Here is a 21,932-nt window from a genome sequence, read left to right as displayed (position 1 = left end):
CAATGGACCAATGCAACAGCCTCCTAACAGTCTCCATTCTGCACATTCCATCTACTCCACCCCCTGCCCCAAAACAGACACTCCACACAGTAATGAAAATGATCAGAATTAAAATCTTGATTCTTTACTGCTGCCTGTAAGGCCCTACATAATGTAACCTCACATTACCTCTCTAACCTCATTTCTCTCCTCTCTCTAGTTCCCACCCAAATTCCCTTCCATCCTCTATGTTCCAGCTACCCTGGCTTTTTTTTAACGCCTCTTCCTGCCTCAAGAATTTTGTTTTTGCAGCTCTTATACTAGTAATGCTCATCCCCTATACCTTTGAACAATCTCTTCCTTCTCACCGTCCATGATATGTTGTCTATCTCTGCCTCCCCACAACCCACCTCAACTAGATTATAAGTTCAAGGGCAAGAATTTTGTCTGTCATACTGTACCTCTATAACAGTGCCAGACAGGTAGTAGACAATAAGTAAACATTCATTGACTAAAGAATGACTAACACTATCTCTAAGGACTCTTTGATTTCTGACATTTGTTCAAGAAATACTCATTTGCTCATTGCCAACATTTTCTGGTTCTATAATCCTTTCTGGGTACTGGATCACTATCCTGATCCTGTGGATCAGAAACCACGCCCCCCTTCAGAAGGTCAGTTCTACCACCCGAAACTCAGCAGTAACCATAGATGAACCGAATAGTCATGCACTGCATAATAATGTTTTAGTTAACGATGGACCACATATATAATGGTGGTCCCATTGTATTATCTAGTGAAGTCATAGGCTTTGTATTGTAGTGCAACACATTACCTTTTCTATATTTAGATATACAAATACTTACCAGTATGTTATAACTGCCTACAGTATTAAGTACAGCAACATACTGTACAGGTTTGCAGCCTAGTAGCAATAGGCTACATCATATAGCCTAGGTGTGTAGTAGGCTATATACCATCTAGGCTTGTGTAAGTATACTCTATGATGTTCACACAACAATGAAATCACCTAATGACACATTTTTCAGAAAATATCCTCTCTGCTAAGCAACATATGACTGTACATGTTTGGCTTCCAGTCAAGATTCTGAACACTGACTTCAGAAAAGGCAGAGCAATCTGGATTCATTCTCCTTCCTTTGAAATAAAGGGAGATTGTCAAATAAATTATAAACAATCTCTGCTTTGACAAGTAGGAAAACTGTAGAATAACCACTTGCCTGAAAAAGCTGTTTGGAATACATAAGAGAATCTACCATTGACATTTCAAGTAATCTCAAATACACTTTTCCCCTTTTCAAAGGAAAGGAAAAGAAAGGTTTCCATGTAAAGATACTCATTCACCTTGACACTTGGAAAACGCGAAGAATCACCGAAAACTCCTCAATGTAAATTGCATAAGCTGATATATTATTCAATAGTAGACAATCTCTTGGTTTCAAATTCAGTACACCCTGACTTGACTCAATATACTTCTAAGTTAAATGGCAAGTATAGTTCATTCTACTGGGTAAAACTTCTTTTCATTTCTTCCCTCCAGAGATCTACAGTAAGGTCACAAAAGACAACCTCACAGAAAAGCAAATTCCAAAGTTAAGAAATGCAGAACTTATATTAATAATGCCTCCCTAGGCTCTCTGATCTTCCCATTTAAAGAAAAAAAAAAATCAAAAACCTAAGAAAGGAAATGTGGATTTTAGCTGCCTGACTATGTGGCCTTCATCTTAGCACTGTAATTAGCTTGCTATATATAGGTCTTTGGCCAGTCCAGTTAATCTCTCTGACCCTCAACTTTCTCATCTAGAAAACAGGAAGCAATCAATTACAATTCTCTTAAAAGTACTAGCTTAGCTTTAAGTATCTACAATTCGCCTCCACTTTCAAGTTTAGTCAATAATGCTAAGATCATACATTTGTAGAATAGTATAAATAGGCAGTAGTTCAAAACAAGTTAATGGATCAGGGGTGGTGGCCCACACCTGTAATCCCAGCACTTTGGGAGGCCAAGATAGAGGGATTGCTTTGAGGCCAGGAGCTCGAAACCAGCCTGGTCAACATAGTGAGATCCCATCTCTTTAAAAAACAAAATAAAACACAAGTTAATAAAGTTTCTACCTGCTTATCACTACTCTCCATCTGTTACTCCTATCTTAGGACCATTATGATTGTAATGTTCTCTTTAATTATTATGCAGAATAACATGAAAGGTTTGCAGTAGATTCCCAGAGTATTTTGAGAATTAAAAAAAAAAGAAAGAATAAAATGTAAAACACCCATATTTAAAACAGGGGATAAAGACTATATTTAAAAGACTTTGTGTTCCATAGGTATGTTTCAGGAAATCCATGATTCCCAGATCCTATGCGGATTTTGTATATATAGGTAGATGTACATAAGCATTTTTAAGAAAAAAAGTTTCCCATAGTTTCCATCTGGTTACCAAATAGCTTAAAAACCACAAATTTAAAGATTTTATTTCAAATTGTCTACCAAAGGAAAAGGCAATTATGAACTGATCACTACCTAACAGTTCACCATGAATCAGCATTTCAAGCATATTTAAATATAACACCTTGCTAACCAACATATCCATCAGATATAAAAGGCTAAAAACAAAAATAAACAAGACTTAAACACTGAAAAGGTCAGAAATTTACTACTGAAGCTAATCTAATATCAGTAGTCAACAATGCAGTCCAACAAAGTGTGGCATTTTTTTCTTTTAACAAATACCTTAAGGTAGAGAAAGACTGCCATCTAGTGATGGCCCCTTTCTAACATTCCTTGAAATGATGTGGCCTTACAAGTAAACAGGACTGCTTAAAAATCTAAAAACTATATTCCATAATACCTGTTGGTCAGAGACTTATAGCTGATTACTAAATGATATGTAAGGTACTCTAATGTTTAAATTTCCATTACTATTAGAAAGCAGGATCTTGAGAACAAAGGCATAGGTTTTTGACATGTCCAGGTTATGTTGCAGTTAAACAAGACAATCTATGCAATAAACTGCACCACTAGTTTAAATATTTGTGATAATCTCAATAATATTCTTAGTAAAGTATATACTTTACTATAGTACTTAGTAAAAGGCAAACAAGAAGAAATATATGGAAATTAACTAAACTTTTTATAGCCTAAATTTGATTCAACTAAATAAATGCTGCCATGTGGAGTCTGGTTTCCAAAAACCCCCAAATAAACCACCAGTTTGTGCAAAAAGTAAATTATTTATCCTCGTGTAACTATCTGGTGCATAGTTCTAGATTTCATAATGATACTATATCCATATCCCACCTAAATTTCATGTGCATATTAAGAGATCTTAATTTATAAAATGGCACTTGAGTAATTCTATTGAACAAATATTTACCATTCACCTGTACCGAACCACTACAGGATTATATCACTTCCTTAGAGCCTATATTAATTCAAATTTCCTTGTCAAAGAAGGAGGAAAAATAATGTTATAAGTATTATTTCATTTAAATCCAATGCATCTTATAAATTAGACATTATTCCCATTTTATAAATGAGAAACCTGTAACCCAAGAAGATGAAGCAACTTGCCAACTTCACATAGCTAGAAAGTGTCCTCTTTACTGCATCAGTCTATCTCTTAGAACAAGGAAAGCAAGCAGGTGGCATGGGCCCCCAAAATGTTAGCTGAAAGAGGTCTTAGAGATGGAATACAAAGCTCTCATTGTACACTCAAGGAAACTGAGGCCAAGGCAAGTTAAATGCCTTAATCAAAATTAATTACTTGCTAAAATACAATTAGGCCTGACCCCCAAAGAAAACAGAAAAAGCTAATGCAATATGAAGCCCAACACAAAGCTAAGTGGTTTAAAAAGAGAGAGACAGAGACAAACTTCTACTTAAAGATGAGTAAGTTGCCTATTAGTTGTGCCTACACAACTATTCTCTTCTTCCTCCTATTGGAAGAGTCCCAATTCATTCTGATATTTCTGTCCTACCACAAAGGATAAATATTAATTAGTCTGTAAACCAATCATGGTAATTGCATTCTCTTTGTGAGTGACCAGTTAATATACGGTGGTCAGTGACACACTTATCTCACCAATGAGAAGGAAAATCTGGCAGTGAGGGTCCAAGAAAAGGTTTTCTTTCCTGAAGCATTCAGGAAAAGAAATTGCTTTTCCTGCCTTAGACATTGTCCTGTGAAAGCATAATGTTTGAAGATGCAGTAACCATTCTGAAAAGGAAGAAGATATTGCCCAAAAAAAATCTTAGAATGGCAAAGGGGAAAATGGAAAACACTTGGCTCTTTGATAGTGATGCAATCCTGAAACAGCCCTATCTCCAAACATCATGTTATATGACTTAATAAATTTCCCATTGTTTAAGCCACTTTCCCTTGATATTCTGCTACTTGCAAAGGAAAGTATCCTAAATGATGCAACATTGTTCAGTCTTCAAAGGTAACAAGCAAATCAAAGAAACAACCAAGAGCAAGTCAGAGTCTACACACTTTACAAAGCAATCTTGTTCCCTGGACCTAGGCCATTCTTCTCCTTTTGCTTCTAATTTAGTTAAGAGTAACTCCCATTTGCCCCTCAATTTTCAGCTTGCACCTTTTCTGGGAAACCTTCCCTAATCACATAGATTCTATTATGTGCTCCTCCTCAGTGATCATCATTTTTACAGAATTTATTAAACTATATCTGATTGTCCATTCACTTGCCAATCTCCCCATACTAGAATGCTAATCTCCTTGTGGGGAGAGACTATGTCTTACCCACTTTATCTCTACCTCTCGGCACACAGCCTGGCACAGAGGAGGTCCTCCATATATGATGAAGATGGAGAAAGGTAGGAGACTAACTGATGAGGATTTCTAGTTGTTTCAGAGGTGGATGCAAAAGTGTATCCCATAATACAAAGCATTTCTGTTGAGATGTTTTCAGAACCACGGAGAACTTCAAGACACAATGAACTGAACATTTTGGTTTTTGTTTTTGATTAATTCAAGGAAAAATTCCAGAGTTTATTCTGGTCTTTTCTTTTTCATATATATGTTTTTAAACTTCTGTCATGGTTTTATTCCCCAAACATTTTCTTCTCATTAAGCTCCATAAAAGCATCATTAGTATTTTTGTTTATTCCAAATGTTAAAAATAAAGTGGAAAAACAGATTTGTCCATGATGTTGAAAGAGAAACTGCAGGAGGTCAAAAGGAGTTTAAAGTCCCTTCTCCTTACTTCAGTTTGTCTATCAGTTGAATTCCAACCTTAGTATTGTAATCTGGATGCTCTGGGTGCATAACGATGAAGGAGATCAATCAGATCATCATCAATGACAGGAGAAGCATATGCTAATTAACATGAATTCTAACTGAACACTATACCCACATATTTTTGTACTGCCACAGGAGATCAAATACATTCAAATCCTTTCTCCAGCTCTGAAGATACCAAGGTATCCAACTGGCTTCACACAAAGATAGCCCATATAACCAAAAGAATGCTGTGATGCAGATCTCTCTCAAAGCAGGAAGGAAACCCCAATGATGGCTATTTCCAGAGGAATAAAAGCAGGGTGGAGCAGTTTCAACTGACACCTAGCCAAAGGGCCTACTAAAACCTGGTTTTGGTTAAATACCACAGGAAAGTAGAGAAGGGGAAATTGTCACAAAACATCAGTCAAATCAACAACAGACTATTAGGAAATAAACTAATGAAAACGAGGAAACTCCAAATTAAGAACATAGAGACTGCCGTAACTGCTACTATGATAATGTCGCACTATTAGAACAAGTAATCACCATCAGTAACTGAAGATATAAAGGCAAAACAGGATTATTAGTGGCTTCACTTTGTCCTTTGTATCTATTTGTGTTAAGTGCAAAAAGATTTTATTTCATTGCATCTTTCAGTGGTGGTCATGAAATCTGGCAGATAAAAGTTAGATCATGAATGTTGCTGCCAATTATAAGATAAGATATAAAAAAGTACCTCTACAGCCTGGTGATACTCATTGACTCTAACCTAGAAAACTGCTGAAAGCAGAGTACTAATACAGTTGTTTAGGAGTTATAATACACTTGGTAGGTTAGCTCTGGTTTCACTGCATGTAATTCAGTGTGTTAAGTTTAACACTTAAACATGTGATGTTGGAGCTAGATGAAATGACCAGTTCACTTAGTATCTATCATCAACATAATGAGTCTGAATCTGGCGCATGTTGATAAAACTCTTCCAGATTCTTTACAAAAGACATTAAGTAGCAGGGTGGTGCAAAAGTAATTGCGGTTTTGCCATTACTTTTAATTTTTGCCATTAAAGGGGAAAGTAATTGCGGTTTTGCCACTACTTTTAACGTTTGCCATTAAGAATAATGGCAAAACCACAATTACTTTTGCGCCACCCTACATATTTAATTAAATAATTACTCTGAAGGCATATGTAAATATTAAGAGACTGTATGAATTATTGAAACATGATTCTACTGAGAGAAAAAAGAAAAATGAATAATTGTTGAAACACTTCGGTCTCCATACTTAAAATTATCATTATGGTTCCGATGATAGGTATCATTAAGCTATTAACAGAGAAAGACAAACCAATAATGGTTAACACTAGTATGGTAGAAACACAGCAGTGAATAGCCATGATCCACTTATGCATGTAGATTTAATGTGGACTTAAAAAAATAGACCATGCAAGTTTCCTAGAATCTCTGAATCAAACCCTAATAAACGTAAGTAACCTCATTTGTAGATGTATATGTTGTGTATACTATATATATAAATGCATGTATTATATATAGTATATATGCTATATATGTGGGTGACACATATATACATATACATACCTCACACACACACATACATACATACACACGCGCAAACACACACACACACTTTTTCTAATTTTCCGAGAAAGAACCAGACCTAACAACACCACATTCAACTCCTCGTCCAATTTCACCCATAAGTGGTTGTTTGCTGATACCCCATGGCCAAAAGTGACCACAATTTAAAACTCTTTAACTCTATAAGCAATTAAGTACATGAAAGAGGATGGATGAAAAGCATCAGAATAGTTTCCATCCTAAAACATAATAAAGAACAAAGCAGGCAAAATAGGATGAAGTTCCATGAACAGTATCGAAGATTGGATACTCTGTGAAAAACATTTCTACTATCAAACTCCTAATCACCTCTAACCACCTCTAACCTAATCTCTCTAATCACCTCTGACCTAATGCTTCTATTTTATAGCCATACAGAGAAAAAGAGACATGGCCTATTGCCCACACAAGATGGGGAGTCAAATCAGAGGCCTTCAAATGAATGAAGTGAAGATACCCCAGAATACATCATTAGTAAAAGATAAAATAGAAAAACATTTCCTCATAAAGGGAGACTGCAAGTAAAGTTGCCTATCTGGTGTTGGCTCTGGGTGAGGGAAGGAGAAAACTCCCATGATAATTTGAAAGTACATGCCAGCCTTCTCACAGAAGGGAGGTCTACACTCATACTATTATCAGTCTTCTGTGGTCTGAGAAATCTCAACTGACAATTTATTTTTAAAGTAGTCCCAGCATGGTTGTTAATACCCTCAAATAACCGACTGAAGCAAAGGCAAATCTTCTCCAGAGAAATATGCCTTAACCTATACTTCTAGGAATTCTCACAAATAATACTCCTTTGAACTGGAACTTAAGTATCAAAAGTCATAAAACATACAAGGAAACAAAGTATAAAAACAAGAATCAGAAGAAACACAAATAGCAAAATCAGGCTTGCAATGGCTTAAAATTAATATGTATAAATTAAAAATAAATGTGTAAGATGTTTAAAGAAATATAAAAAGGAATTACCAAGAAAAGAAAAAAACTATCAAAAATGAATATATGAACCCAAAATATCTGAGACAGGTCTCAGTCAACTTACAAAGTTTATTTTGCCAAGGTTAAGAACACGCCTGTGACATAGCCTCAGGAGGTCCTGATGACATGTGCCCGAGGTGATACATGTGTCCAAGGTGATTGAGATACAGCTTGCTATTATACATTTTAGAAAGACATAATACATCAATCAATACATGTAAGATTTAGATTGGTATGATCTGGAAGGGCAGGACAATTTGAAGTGGGGAAGGGCTTCCAGGTCATACATAGATTTAAAATTTTTCTGATTGGCAACTGGCTGAAAGAGTTATCATCAGTAGAAAGGAATGTCTGGGTTACAATAAGCGGTTGTAGAGACCAAGGTTTTATCATGCAGATGAAGCCTCCAAGTAGCAGGCTGCAGAGAGAATAGACTGTAAATGTTTCTCATCAGACTCAGATTTTCAGGTTAACTCTGGAATGCCCTTGACCGAGAAGAAGGGTCCATTGAGATGGTGGGGGCACCTTAAAATTTTATTTTTGGTTTACAAATAGATAAACTGGAAATGAAATATAGAACTTTTAGAATAAAAACTATAACAACTGTTATTTGAAACAAGAAATGGAAAGGAAAATACTTAACTAGGAGGTGTATACATAAAAAGTACAAAATGCAGAAAGACGAAAGACGGAAAACACTAAAGAAGAGAATGGATAATACGACCGGTTTAATGGGAGCTCCAGTAAGAAATAAGAGACAGGTAAAAAATTTTTTAAATAGTTGTGAAGTTCCTAGAATTGATAAAAGATGTAATGAAGTTGTGACCCTCAAAATAAAAAGACATAAGCCTTACCAAAAGCAGCCCCATCTCTGCTCAGTTACATCTATCAAGCATTTAGAACTGGCTGCCTATTTATCCCTTCTCTTCATAGCTAAACTTTGGTAGCATGCAGAAGCTTGCTATGATGGAGCTAATTATATAAATATATGGACCCCTAGACCCATGCAAACTTTTGGTATGTCTTTTATCAGCTCATTCTTCCATTACTTACAGCATCATTTCCAAACTGTCACCATTCTCTTTAAGATGCCAATCTCAATCCTACAACTGCCTTTCACAATAAATGGTGTTGTCATGTATTACATTTAAAAAATTCAGGCTTATTAGGCACAAAATATTCTTAACTTCTTGCATTCCAATACACAAATCTGTCTATATCTCTGTCTACCCTGATATTTGTTCCTTCTTATCTCTATGAAATAGATAGGTCATCTCAATGAAAGACTAATCCTATGTTCTAAAAATCTCATATCTCTTCCACTCCAGGAAGGTTATTCCATCAATACTTTCTTTGGTGGGGGGAAGCTGATTTCTTTCAAAACATGCCCCCATCTTAACAAAACGACACAACCCATTATTTTAAAGAAAAAAAAATGCACTAAATGAAAATCTCTCTTCCGATAAATTTCCTTCTGGCATCCTTTCCCTTCCCTTTCTCTCTCTCTCTCTCTCTCTCTCTCTCTCTCTCTCTCCCTCCCTCCCTCTTCCCTCCTTCCCTCACCCCTGCCTTTTCTCAGTTAAGATCTTAAAAGAGCACACTATACTTACTGCCTCCATTTCCTCAAATTAGACTCGCTCTTCAAACCAGTGTAATCTGTTTCTCACCTATAACCACTCACAATGAACCTATTCTTGCTAAAGTCAATAAAAGACTATTAATTGTCAAATCAAATATTCACTTTTAATTTCATCATTTACTTGACTCCATTTTTGTATGTGCCACCATGAACTATCCCCTTTTTTTAAAATCTCTATTCCCAGGGCTTCTATTACACTCCTTCTTGGTTCTCCCCATTCTCAATCTCCTTCTATAATTCTTCTTCTTCCCTCTACCCCTGAATACCTCCTTGACCACTTCTTCTCACTCTTCATATATATATATATATATACCCTCAGAGACCTCATCAATACCTCAGTTGTTAGTATTAAACAAGTCTGGTTACCAAAGCAATAATACCAGGATATATCTCTGTCAAGTCCTATAAACCTGACTCAAAGACATCGCAAACCGTGCATGTCAAAAACTACTCGGCTGGGCATGGTGGCATGTACCTATAGTCCCAGCCACTCAGGAGGCTGAAATGGGAGGATCTCTTGAACCCAGGAGTTCAAACCCAGCCCAGATAATATGGCAAGGGGCATGTCTCTTGAATTAAAAAAAAAAAAAGAATTCTTTAACTTTCTACCCGAACCCACATTTCGCTCCTAGTATTCACCATCTCAATTGAAGATAACACCAGCCACTGAGTTACCTAAACTAGAAATATGTACGTTAACCTTGACACTTCACTTCACCTCACACCTCCTCATAGAACTAGTCACCAAGACCTACCGCTTCTAATTCCACAATGGCTCTTCTATGCTCTTTCCCCTCCCTATTCTCCCCAGCTACTGCTTTGACTCATGTCCTTATCATCTCTCTTCTGAACACTGTTTTTATCACTTTCCTCTTATATTCGTAACAATCCATCTTCAATACTTCTTTGACAGTAATTTTTTAAATGAGACCTTGTACTTGGAAATTGAAAGACAGAAATACACACACATACACACAACTTTAGGATCTTGTTTCAGGATCAAGTCCAAAGTCCCTAGCATAGTACGTAAGATGCCCTCCATGTCCAGCATTATCTCTGAATACTCCCCACATTCACTCTACAACTCTACTTGAAGTTCCTTGAGCGTAGCATGTATTCCCTCTGCCTGCAATCTCCTTACCATCACTTCTCTGGCAAATTCCTACTCATCTTTCAAGGCTCAGCTCAAAACTCAACTCTTTCCTAAAACGTCTCTTCTTAATACAACTACTATAACCTGATACAGAAGCTCCTCACCTTTTTTAGTTTTTAGGATTTGTTTTTGTTTTTGTTTTGAGACAGGATCTCACTCTGTGTCCCAGGCTCAATCGATCCTCCTGCCTCAGCCTCCTGAGTAGCTGGGACTACAGGCAGGCACCACCATGCCTAGCTCATTTTTTTGTAGAGACAAGGTCTCACTATGTTGCCTGGGATGGTCTCAAACTCCTGGGCTCAAGCAATCCTCCCACCTTGGCCTCCCAAAATACTGGGATTACAGGTGTGAGCCACCATACCCATCTCAGAAGCTGCTCTTCTTACCAACAAGGTAGAACATAAGAAACTGTTCATAAAACCAAAGCAACCATGAAGAGCTTAAGCTTGCATACTCTGGAGGAATTTACACCAAACAAGACCATGAGTCCATTCTTTAAAGATTCAAATTCAATACCATTTTTCTCCTACTTGCTGATATTAGGCATCTTTTCCCAAATGACACCAATTTCTTTTTTTTTTTCTTTTTGGTTGAGATGAGGTCTTGCTACATTGCCCAGGGTGCTGTCAAACTCCTAGCCTCGAGCAATCCTACCACCTCAGCCTCCCAAAATGCTGGCATTATAGGGTGTGAGCCACCACACCCAGCCAAATTTAATCTACAATAACAGTCTCTTGCAGCATGTATTAGTCTAGTTCTATGTATTTCATTTTTTTAATAGCTTTTTTTTTTTTTTTTTTTTTTAAGACAGTATCTCACTCTGTTGCCCAGGCTGCAGCACAATGGCACAATCATGGCTCACTTACAGCCTCAAACTTCTGGGCTTAAGGGACGCTCTAGCCTCCGCCTCCTAAGTAGCTGGGACTACAGGCATGCACCACCACATTCAGCTAATTTTTTTTAATTTTTTTTTGCAGAGATGGGGGTCTCACTATGTTGCCCAGGCTGGTCTCAAACTTCTGGGCTCAAGCGATCCTCCCACCTTGGCCCCCCAAACTGCTGAGATTACAAGTGTGAGCCACAGTGCCTGCCCATAGTTTAGTTTGATAAGGAATATATTTAAAAATCTATTTTTTTTTAATGAAACAAAATCTATTGAAGCACCTAGCCCTATCCTTGATAAGGAGTGTATGATAAGGATATAGGATAAGAGTTACTCCTTAACAGTCATGATATAATCATTCACCAACTGGCTCTCACTTTGACACTATAAATTTGAACTGGCCTTGAACCTATGAAGCCATATGTGGTTTGAGGTGAATTTCACCAGGAGTACTGTCATCTTGTTTTGCCTCAAAGTTCTTGAACAAATGCCTAGTATTATCCAGAAGTTACATTAGGATAATGGGCCTAGAAATGAATGGGCACCACTACTAATGATATTTACTGGTGGAAAGCACAGTTCATGTCCTTTTGCTTTGAAATGTTTATGTGTTCATATTTTTGAAAGGGTACTACGGTGAACACTCTATACAGTAATGATTTATTTACATGTCTATCTCCCCTATAAGACCATGAGTTCCTTGAGAGTTTACACCTGGAACAATGGCTGTATCCCACAGAGAAAGCATTATAAAGCGACAAAGAGCCAAAGCAGTGCCCAAAAATGTTTCAACATTTCATCTTACCCCAAAGAGAAGCACTAGAGTTCAATAACAGATATTTTTACCAAAAAGTTAATTCAAGTTCTAGCAGTGCAAATAATTTGCACTTCAGCTAAAATGTTAAACAGAGAAAGAAACAGAGGAAAAAAAGGAGAAATTTAGATGGCTAAAGGAAATCTATTATAGGAGGAGAGTAGTGTCTGGCAATAATTTGTTATTTCCCTAGCTCTCCTCTAACCTTCTCTGGAAGCTAGGAGAAGGAAGATGATTAAACTGCAACAAGACATGGCTCTGAAGAGAACTGATGTTTCTGGCCCTTGTTGCCAACAGAAGGGGGAGGGTGACAGCAGTCCCTATGGGCTTTTAGAAAAAATTGCTTCCAGGTGGAAATTTTTTATGGTACTGAGCAGCCTGGAGCTATTTTTTGCTTTACTTCTTAACTACTGATGATTAAACCATGGACAATCAGGCTGCAACAATGGAAACAGTTAGACAGCTCTCAAACATCATGGTTATATGCTCCAAATTACAAAGTTAACTCTCAAAGGAGAGAAACATTTTGTTAGCAAAATCTTTTTTTAAGGGGGATGTTTTTAACTGGGTTGTGGGGGGGTTGTCAGGTGGAGTCTGTTAAAGATTTATATTTGGTAGAACATAAAAGTAGCCAAGAACTCTGTATCATAATGATAAACATCAGTCCCATGCCAAACCTAGACACTGTAATGCAGAGTCATAGGGAGCTGAACAAAGGACAATGCTAAATGTCCTGGTATTTCACAATTTTTCATTACTTTATTTTGGCCTGGATTAAGCATTCTATTAAATGATTATCATAGATGTCTGTAGGGAAATCCAGCCACACAACATGTGGGACAGCTAAGTCGGTTTATAACCTAATCATGGTTCTGAAAAAAGTTGTGATATATATTTCTGAGTTTGGAGTGATGGCTCAAGAACATTAGCAGAAAAAAGTTACTTATAGTACCAACTCATATGAAAAGCAAACAAAAACAGAGACCAATTATTTGAGCACCCAGTAATTTAATCTATGCTATTTTATTACTGCACTATCATCCATACCATTAAAGGTTAAATTCAGCCCAAAATTATAAAATAGTAGTAAAAGTAAGCATTTTTAAAATATGTGCCAAATCCTGTTAAACATTTTATATTCACTAACTCACTTATTCCCCAAATATAACCCTACCAGAATAGTTATTATCATCATTTTGCACATGAAGCAACCTTTTTCACATTGCCAGTACATAGAAGCATTTACCTTTCCCAGGTTGCCACAGTTATATAAAGAAAGGATAATAAAATGAAGGAAAAAGGATGAGGGAGAGGAAAAGGAAGATGAGCAAAAGGAAGAGGAAGAGGAGAGTAAGAAGGAAGGTGAGGTGAAAAAACAGATGTAAAACTATATACACATTCAATTTAAAGATAAATATGTTCAAATATTTTAATTCAATTCTATAGGAAACACTCAAGGACAGAAAGAAAACCAGCAAACTAATACAATGTTTAGATGATGCAATTCTGAATTTTTTCTATTTCTGTATTACTTTATCTATTACTTAAATAAACATGTATTGCTTTTCCAACTGAAAAAATAAAATGCATTTAAGAATCTAGAATAGTACCTGGTTCATAGTAGATGCTCAATAAAATATTACTTAAAATGAAAACCAAACAACAACAAAAATTCAGTGTAACTAGAAGTCTAATTTTCAATAATTATCTAAAATAAAATAAATGCTTAAAACAATAATGCGGCGGTTAACAATAACAAAATGGAGTCACTTATGTCAAAACTTTAACCAAAATGAAGTCAGGGAAGGCCATAAAGAAACTCTCTCCCTTGCATTCCTGAAATACCTGGACATCTTGTTAGTACTTGTAAACAGAGCAAACAGAGATTATCACAGGAATTTCCTCTGGCCTACAGTATTTCAGATAAGACATTCAGACCTGGACAGTTGCCTAGCAACAGCTATCTCCCCAAATGAATTAGTGCCAACTCCTACAATGTGTCCCTGAGACCAATGAGTTTTGTTTCAAAGCAGTTTGTGTAAATTTCTCTTTGTCTTTAAAAATTTCCAGTTTGTCCCAGCTTTCCTCATGTGGGCCTATGATTTTCATAGCATGTACATCCTAGGTTGCAAGCCTTTGCTATTACCAAATAAAATCTTTTGTTCTAGACAGCCTATCTCTCTGAGTTTCTTTTTTAGGTTGACAAATGAAATGAAAACTTCTTCTCAGGATCGATCCCTCACAAACCCAAGAAGCAATCACCACTGGTCAGAATTTTTAAAATTCAGTATCTTTTCCATACTCTAACTTCCTCTTGTAATTAATCATGATATCAAAATGGTTTTAAAACATATATATGGGCCAGGCACAGTGGCTCATGCTTGTAATCCCAGCACTTTGGGAGGCCAAGGCAGGAAGATTGCTTGAGCCAAGGAGTTCGCGACCAGCCCGGGCAACATAGCAAGATCTCAATCTCTACAAAAAGTTATAAGAATTGGCTGAGCATGGTGGTGTGTGCCTGTGGTTCCAGCTGTTCAGGAGGCTGAGAAAGGAGGATCACTTGAACCTTACAGGTCGAGGCTGCAGTGAGCCGTGTTTGCACCACTGCACTTCAGCCTGGGTGACAGAATGAGTGAGACTCTGTCTAAGTACATACATTTGATATCCTGAAATTCTTAATTTGAGAATTGATGTGGCAGATTCCTAGATCCCTTCCACTGCAACTACAGAACCCATAAGTTAATGTTATTTTATTATCCCTCAAATGGGAAGGGGAAAGAAGAGAGTAGCTTCAATGGTTATTATGATGGAATCTCTGTTCTATTACTAAATAACTTGATTTGTCAACTGAAAAAGTAAGCCACTTTCTTTTGCTTCCTAGTCCACTTACAAGATATGCAAAAAAAAACTCCCTACAAACATCATAAAGCTATTTACAAAAAAACATTTTAGACAAAAATAAATCTGGTCCGTCTCCTCACATCATAGGTGCCATGTTTCCATTAGGAAACAATTTTATGCGTTTTTTCTAGAAGCATTTGTTTGAGGACAGTATAGACTAGCCCATTTTAATAAACTCTTTAACACTGAAGTGTACAGGGAAAAAAGGAACCTCAGAGATGATCCAGCCCAATTTCACAGACATAACAAATTTTCCAGCTATGTCCATAAATACTAGCCCAGGTTCTGCTGGAACATCTCTAGTAAAAAGAAGTTCACTGAAAAGCAACCAATCCCATTTCAACAGCTGTTGCAAAGTTCTTATAGAAAACTAAAACTTACCTTTCTATAATTTTCACCATTTATCTTATTTTTGCCCTCAAAGGACCAGTGAGAACAAGTCCTTGATCCCTTTTTTTTCCTTCACCAGACTAAACAATCTCAAATTATTCAACTATTCTACATATAAACAGCCTTTCAATTCTAGTTTTACCCTCTGGACATGTTCCAGCAGTCACTTTTCTTTAAGTGTAACAACAAAGATAGTATAGCACAGTGGGCAAGAACACCGGCTTCATAGCCAGACTTTAAGGATTTGAGCCTTAGTTCTACCACTTAATAGTTGTGTGATCTTGGGCAAGTTTATTAAACCTCTGTATGCTTCAGTTTCCATATCAGCAAAATGCAGATAATGGTAGGAACCAATTCATACAGTTGCTGTGTGAAGATTAAATGAGATAATGTAAGAATTCTGAACAGTACCTGGCATACAGAAAGCATTCTATAAATATTAACAATTTTTAAATCAAGCATGGTCAAACGAGAAAAATAAGGCCCATCGCCTTTAACCTTGTTACTTAGCTCCTATTAACAGCCTAATACTAATGCTTATGCAGTTTTGACAGTCATATCATGCTATATATTGAACTCAGAGTCATAAAATTTTTCCATGTGTTTTTCTATATTGCTATAGGCATGTAGTTGATACTCTGAATCTACAATTTACTACTATTAACTATGGCTCATTTTTCCAGTCTTGTGAGACCTTTTGGGACAATGACTTTGCCATTTCAACTTTTCATTTCAATGTTTCCCTTTGTTAAGTAGGTATAGAAAGATTTTCACAAAAGAAAAAATCCACTGTGGGAAAAGGCAGAAATCCAAAAAACTCTAGAATCTAAGACAGAAGAACTGAAGAACCCTGGCATGCACCAACATTTAAACGGAGATTTGCTGGTTTCCAATTTTAACGGGGAAGACTGTTAATCACATAACGTCAAGTAGAGACTTGAAAAAGTTAATATTGATTCTTTAGAAAAAGTCCAGGAAATAGAAAAAGCCACCAACCTTACTTCCTTAAGCCAATATTCAGCCCCCCAACTGTGTCCAACTTGGAGACAATTTGCCACAAGCCAAAGCTTTTAATGTCCCTACCTTTTGAAGGCACAGTGGAAACAATTCCCAGAACAAGGGAGTTGCGTCAGTGAACTCTCTGCTCTTTCAAGTTGGAAGGACAGTTGATTCACACCATGTGTCAGAGAGAAACACCAGTGAAAACCAAGTGAGATAAATTTTAGGTCTCCAGAGCTGTTTAATATTAAACTGTATTAAATCATTGTTATAGCAAATTATAAACAAAATATTTTGTTTACCCTTCCTCTCATATGCTCCTTCTCTTGAAAAGAAATTTTAAGATAATTCATAGTTCCAAGGTCACAGATGCTCCACCAAAAAAAATCATTTCCAAATGTTAGCATCCAGAACCAATGATCTGGATCATACTCCCAGCAAACTGCCCTGGCATATCAGAGAGTAAACTTTGCTACATAACCTTTTAGGTTTCAAGACAGTGTTAGTTTACTGATGGTCACAGACTTAGAGTAAGACCTCACTTTTGTCAACTGTCTCTACATGAAGTCATCTTAGTGTCCACTCTATTCAATAATTTTACTTTCTACTTAGATCAAGAAATCAACTATATGTTAAACTACATAAATAATACTAAGTTGATTTTATTTTTAATACTATGAATGGTAAGACTAAAACCTGAAACATGTAATAATGTTCATCAAATGTCTGACCTGAAATGAGCATGTAGACAAAGTTAACATTGAAGAAGAAAAGAAAAAAGACCTGAAACAACTTTGATCTACATGAATTTATTTGAAAAAATGGTCCTAGAACAATGAAAATAAAATTTAACACAAGTGATAACAAAACTCAAATCACAAAAGTTGAGGAAAAACTAAACCAACAATACAAATATTTTAAGATAAAGCTTAACATGTTAAGAGACATCTTTCTGAAAAGAGAGACCACTAAAACTGCATGATTAGTTCAATACAAGGAATTAAGAAATTACAATGGGTAACTGTGGAAAGCAAATTTCACTTCTCTCAAAAATGACATATGATGCCAGGCAGAGGGGCTCACGCCTGTAATCCCAACACTTTCGGAGGCTGAGACAGGTGAATCACCCGAGGTCAGGACTTCAGGACCAGCCTGGCCAACACGGCGAAACCCCATCTCTACTAAAAATACAAAAATTAGCTGGGTGTGGTGGTGTGCACCTATTATCCCAGCTACTCAGGAGGCTGAGGCAGGAGAATCACTTGAACCCAGGAGGAGGAGGTTGCAGTAAGCCGAGATTGTGCCACTGCACTGCAACCTGGGTGAAGAGCAAGACTCTGTCTCAAAAAAAAAAAAAAAAAAAAAGACGTATGATTAAAATTTGTTAGACATCTACCTGAGGCCTACTGTACATTTTCATTACTCTTCCATTATCAATAGATCAATCTGGTTTGGGCTGTATAACTTCTTTAGAGAATCTGATATTCTACACAGGTGAACTCTAAACTCAACAAAGTGATGATCTACTGTGACCCCAATCATCACTAAGAAACAAAGTTGCTTGCCAATAAATTACTTCTCCAAAGCGTTATATTTAGGGCACTCTCCAAAAGCTATGAAATATCACCACCACATTCTAGCTCTCCAATCTATAGAGTAACTTGATTATTTATTTAAAGAGGGAAAGTAGCAGCATCTTTTTTTTTAATGTTCAAAATGGACCAAACAAAAATAGACTTTTAAAGGGCAAGAGAAATTTGACTATTAAATAATAAAATAAGTGGCCTCAGCAAATTAAATAGACATTGTTTTCTCAGAAATTTAACAAGATTGGCTATGTTAGGTGGTTTGGGCATTTTCCTGCCATAGGCTCATTTAGTATCTATTGACTGAGAATTTACTAAAAACAAAAAGAAAAGAGCATCTTCCTTTGAGGGTGCCCATACTATAATTAGTAAGGAAATATATAAGAAACCACAATAAAAAGTAATTATAAAACTGTTCAGGAGCTAAGGATGGTAGCATATGCCTGTAATCCCAGCTACTCAGGAGGCTGAGGTCAAAGGTTCTCTTGAGCCCAGGAGTTCAAGATCACCCTGAGCAACATACTGCTCATCCCAAACTTAAAAAAAAGAAAAAAAGCCAGGCATGGTGGCTCATGCCTGTAATCCCAGCACTTTGGGAGGCTGAGACGGGCAGATCACAAGGTCAAGAGATCAAGACCATCCTAGCCAACATGGTAAAACCCCATCTCTACAAAAAATACAAAAATTAGCTGGGCGTGGTGGCATGTGCCTGTAGTCCCAGCCACTTGGGAAGCTGAGGCAGCAGAATCACTTGAACTGGGGAAGCAGAGGTTGCAGTGAGCCGAGATGGTGCCACTGAACTCCAGCCCGGCAACAGAGTGAGACTCTGTCTCCGGAAAAAAAAAAAAAAAAGAAAAGAAGAAAAAACCTGTGTATAAAGTAATACAACATTTAAATCTGTTACACTTAGGTGATATAGCAATGAAAAATAAAGGAATGTTCAGCACAGAAATGGATTAGTCAGAAAAGGCTTCTTGGAGTTGCTAACAAACACTAATAAAGAAAAATAAACCTTAAAAACAAAAGCAGAGGGAAGAAAATAACACATAAAACACAAAGAAAGAATGACTGAAGACTTCTCATCCAAATTATATAAAGAAGACGACAATGGAAAGATATTTGTAAAGTGCTAAAGGAAAAAAAAATTGTAAATCAAGAATTTTATCCCTAGCAAACATATCAATCAACAAAGCAAAATCTTAGAATATTTGTTGTCCGCAGACCTGTACTATAAAAACTGTTAAAGTAAGTTCCTCAGGCAAAAATAATAAAAAATCTGTTCAAAATCTGGATCTTCACAAAAGCATAAGGAGCAAATAAACTGGTAAATATATAGGAACATATAAAATATTTTTATTATTTTAAAATTTCTTTTAAAAGATAACATTTTAAAAAAAAAGATTGCTGATTGTTCAAAGCAAAAATAATGATAATGAACTATGGAATTCAAAACACATGTAGAAGTAAAATACAATTAATGATAACTCAAAGATCAATGGGTGAAATGAAAATATACTGTTTTAAGGATTGTACGTTATATACAAATATGTATAATAGCATTTGAAAATACAGTGCAATAAGTTAAAGATGCATACTGTAAACCCTAAAGCAACCACTAAAAACAAACAAAACAAAACAAAAAACACTAAGAAGGTATACCTAACAATGGAATCTTTAAAAATATTTGGTTGTTCTAATTCAGTTAAGGAGAATATGAAATGAGAAATAAAGAGAAAAAAAAGATCAGACAAAAAACAAACAGCAAGATAACAGAGTTAAACCTAGTCATATAGGTAATTGTGTTAACATAAGTTATCTCCTCTTATCCTGTTTTCTTTATAATCAATTGAGTATATTTCCATTTCCCCCTTCCTGTATTTAGAGCTACTGTTGTCATTCCTTTGTATAGTACCTTGGTGTTGTTTTGTTGTTTATGTTTATCCTGCTCAAGGAGTTGTTTGAGCTTCTTGAATTTCCATTCCTGTTTTCCAGAGAAAGTCAATTTGAACATGTTTTTTCTTTTTTTTTTTTTTTCTTTTGACAGGGTCTTACTCTGGCACCCAGGCTGTAGTGCAGTGGTACGATCTTGGCTCACTGCACACCTCCCAGACTCAAGTGATCCTCCTATCTCAGCCTCACAAGTAGCTGGGACTACAGGCGTGTGCCACCACGCCCAGGTAATTTTTGTATTTTTTGGTAGAGATGGGTTTTCACCATGTTGGCCAGGCTGGTCTTGAACTCCTACCTCAAACAATCTGCCCTGCCTCAGCCTCCCAAAGCACTGGGATTGCAGGCATGAGCCACCACACCCAGCCCAATTTGAACTTTTATAAATGTTTCTATTTTTAATTTTTGAGAAGCCCATATCTTCAAATAATATAATATTGGATCGGTGTGGTGGCTCACACCTGTAAACCCAGCAGCTTGAGAGGCCAAGGCAGGCAGATTGCTTGAGCCCAGGGCTTTGAGACCAACCTGGGCAACATGGTGAAACCTTGTCTCTACACAAAATACAAAAATTAGCCAAGTGTGGTAGCATGCCTGTAGTACCAGGTACTCGGGAGGCTGTGGTGGGAGGATCGCTTGAGCCCAGGAGGTCAAGGCTCCAGTGAGCTGTGATTGTACCACTGCACTCCAACATGGGCGATAGAGTGAGCCCTTGTCTTAAAAAATTAAAATAATATAAAATAAAAAGATAATATTGCCATTTTCCCTTTATCCATTTTAGATATTGTCTATTTCCTACTATAATTGATCAAAAATTACCTCATCATACCATATCATTCCTTTTCGTCTCTTCTCAATACTTATATACCTCTTTTAGTTTTTCTAAAGATTGCTTTTGTAATATAAATAATACAGTTATGCTTTTGTTTCTTGTATTATTAAAAACAGATTATCTTGATTCCCAACTATGCAAAATGAAGCATTACCTCCCCCTTATTTTCTCTCTTTTTTTTTTTTTTTGAGACAGAGTCTCATTCTGTTGCCCAGGCTGGAGTGCAGTGGTGTGATCACAGCTCACTGTGGCCCTGACCTCCCAGGCTCAAGCAATCCTCCCACCTCAGTCTCCAGAGTAGCTGAGACTACAGGCATGTGCCACACCCAGCTAATTTTTTTATTTTTTGTAGAGATGGGGTCTCACTATGTTACTCAGGTTGGTCTCAAACTCCTGGGCTCAACCAGTCCTGCCTCAGCCTCCCAAAGTGCTGGGATGACAGGCATGAGCCACCGTGCCTGACCCCCTTACTTTCTCTTTATATCTTTTCCTTACTTTCTCCAACTGTGGAAATGAATTTTACACGGATAGAGTTGATAAACACATATATTTTGTTCTATAATCATAACTGTATTTCATAGATGGCCCATACTTTGTCTTTGCAAACAAACAAATAACATTTGCATTATTTTAACTATACAAATATTCTTCACTTTTAAGCCAGATTGTATACTAATATTGCCATTCCTTCCTGGCTGGAATCCCTTTGCCTGTAAATCTCTTTCTTGAAATTCTCCTTTCTCCTGCTCCAATCTAAACTGATACTCCCAGCCAGGTGTGGTGACGCACACCTATAATCCAAACACTTTGGGAAGCCAAGGTGGGAGGATTACTTGAGCCCAAGAGTTCAATCCCAGCCTGAGCAACATGGTAAGACCCCATCACTACAAAAAAAAAGAGACTTGATAAGGTCCCTTCCATTTAGGAAGA

At 36.7% G+C, this 21,932-nt stretch overlaps 1 protein-coding gene and 1 non-coding gene across 5 annotated transcripts in view; one reads left to right on the top strand and one right to left on the bottom strand.

The window, feature by feature from the left end:
• The window catches only part of EXOC6B (exocyst complex component 6B), a 660,637-nt gene that overhangs the window by 577,536 nt on the left and 61,169 nt on the right, over positions 1–21,932 (bottom strand).
• LOC112132193 (small nucleolar RNA SNORD78) lies at positions 17,341–17,405 on the top strand. Its single transcript, XR_002914000.1, has one exon. It is a non-coding gene; the product is annotated as a small nucleolar RNA SNORD78 (small nucleolar RNA).

The sequence above is a fragment of the Pongo abelii genome, chromosome 12 (assembly GCF_028885655.2).
Source record: "Pongo abelii isolate AG06213 chromosome 12, NHGRI_mPonAbe1-v2.0_pri, whole genome shotgun sequence".
In the NCBI taxonomy this organism is placed as follows: domain Eukaryota; kingdom Metazoa; phylum Chordata; class Mammalia; order Primates; family Hominidae; genus Pongo; species Pongo abelii.
Note: the sequence above shows the minus strand (reverse complement) of the source record. Positions and strands in the feature narration are given on the sequence as shown.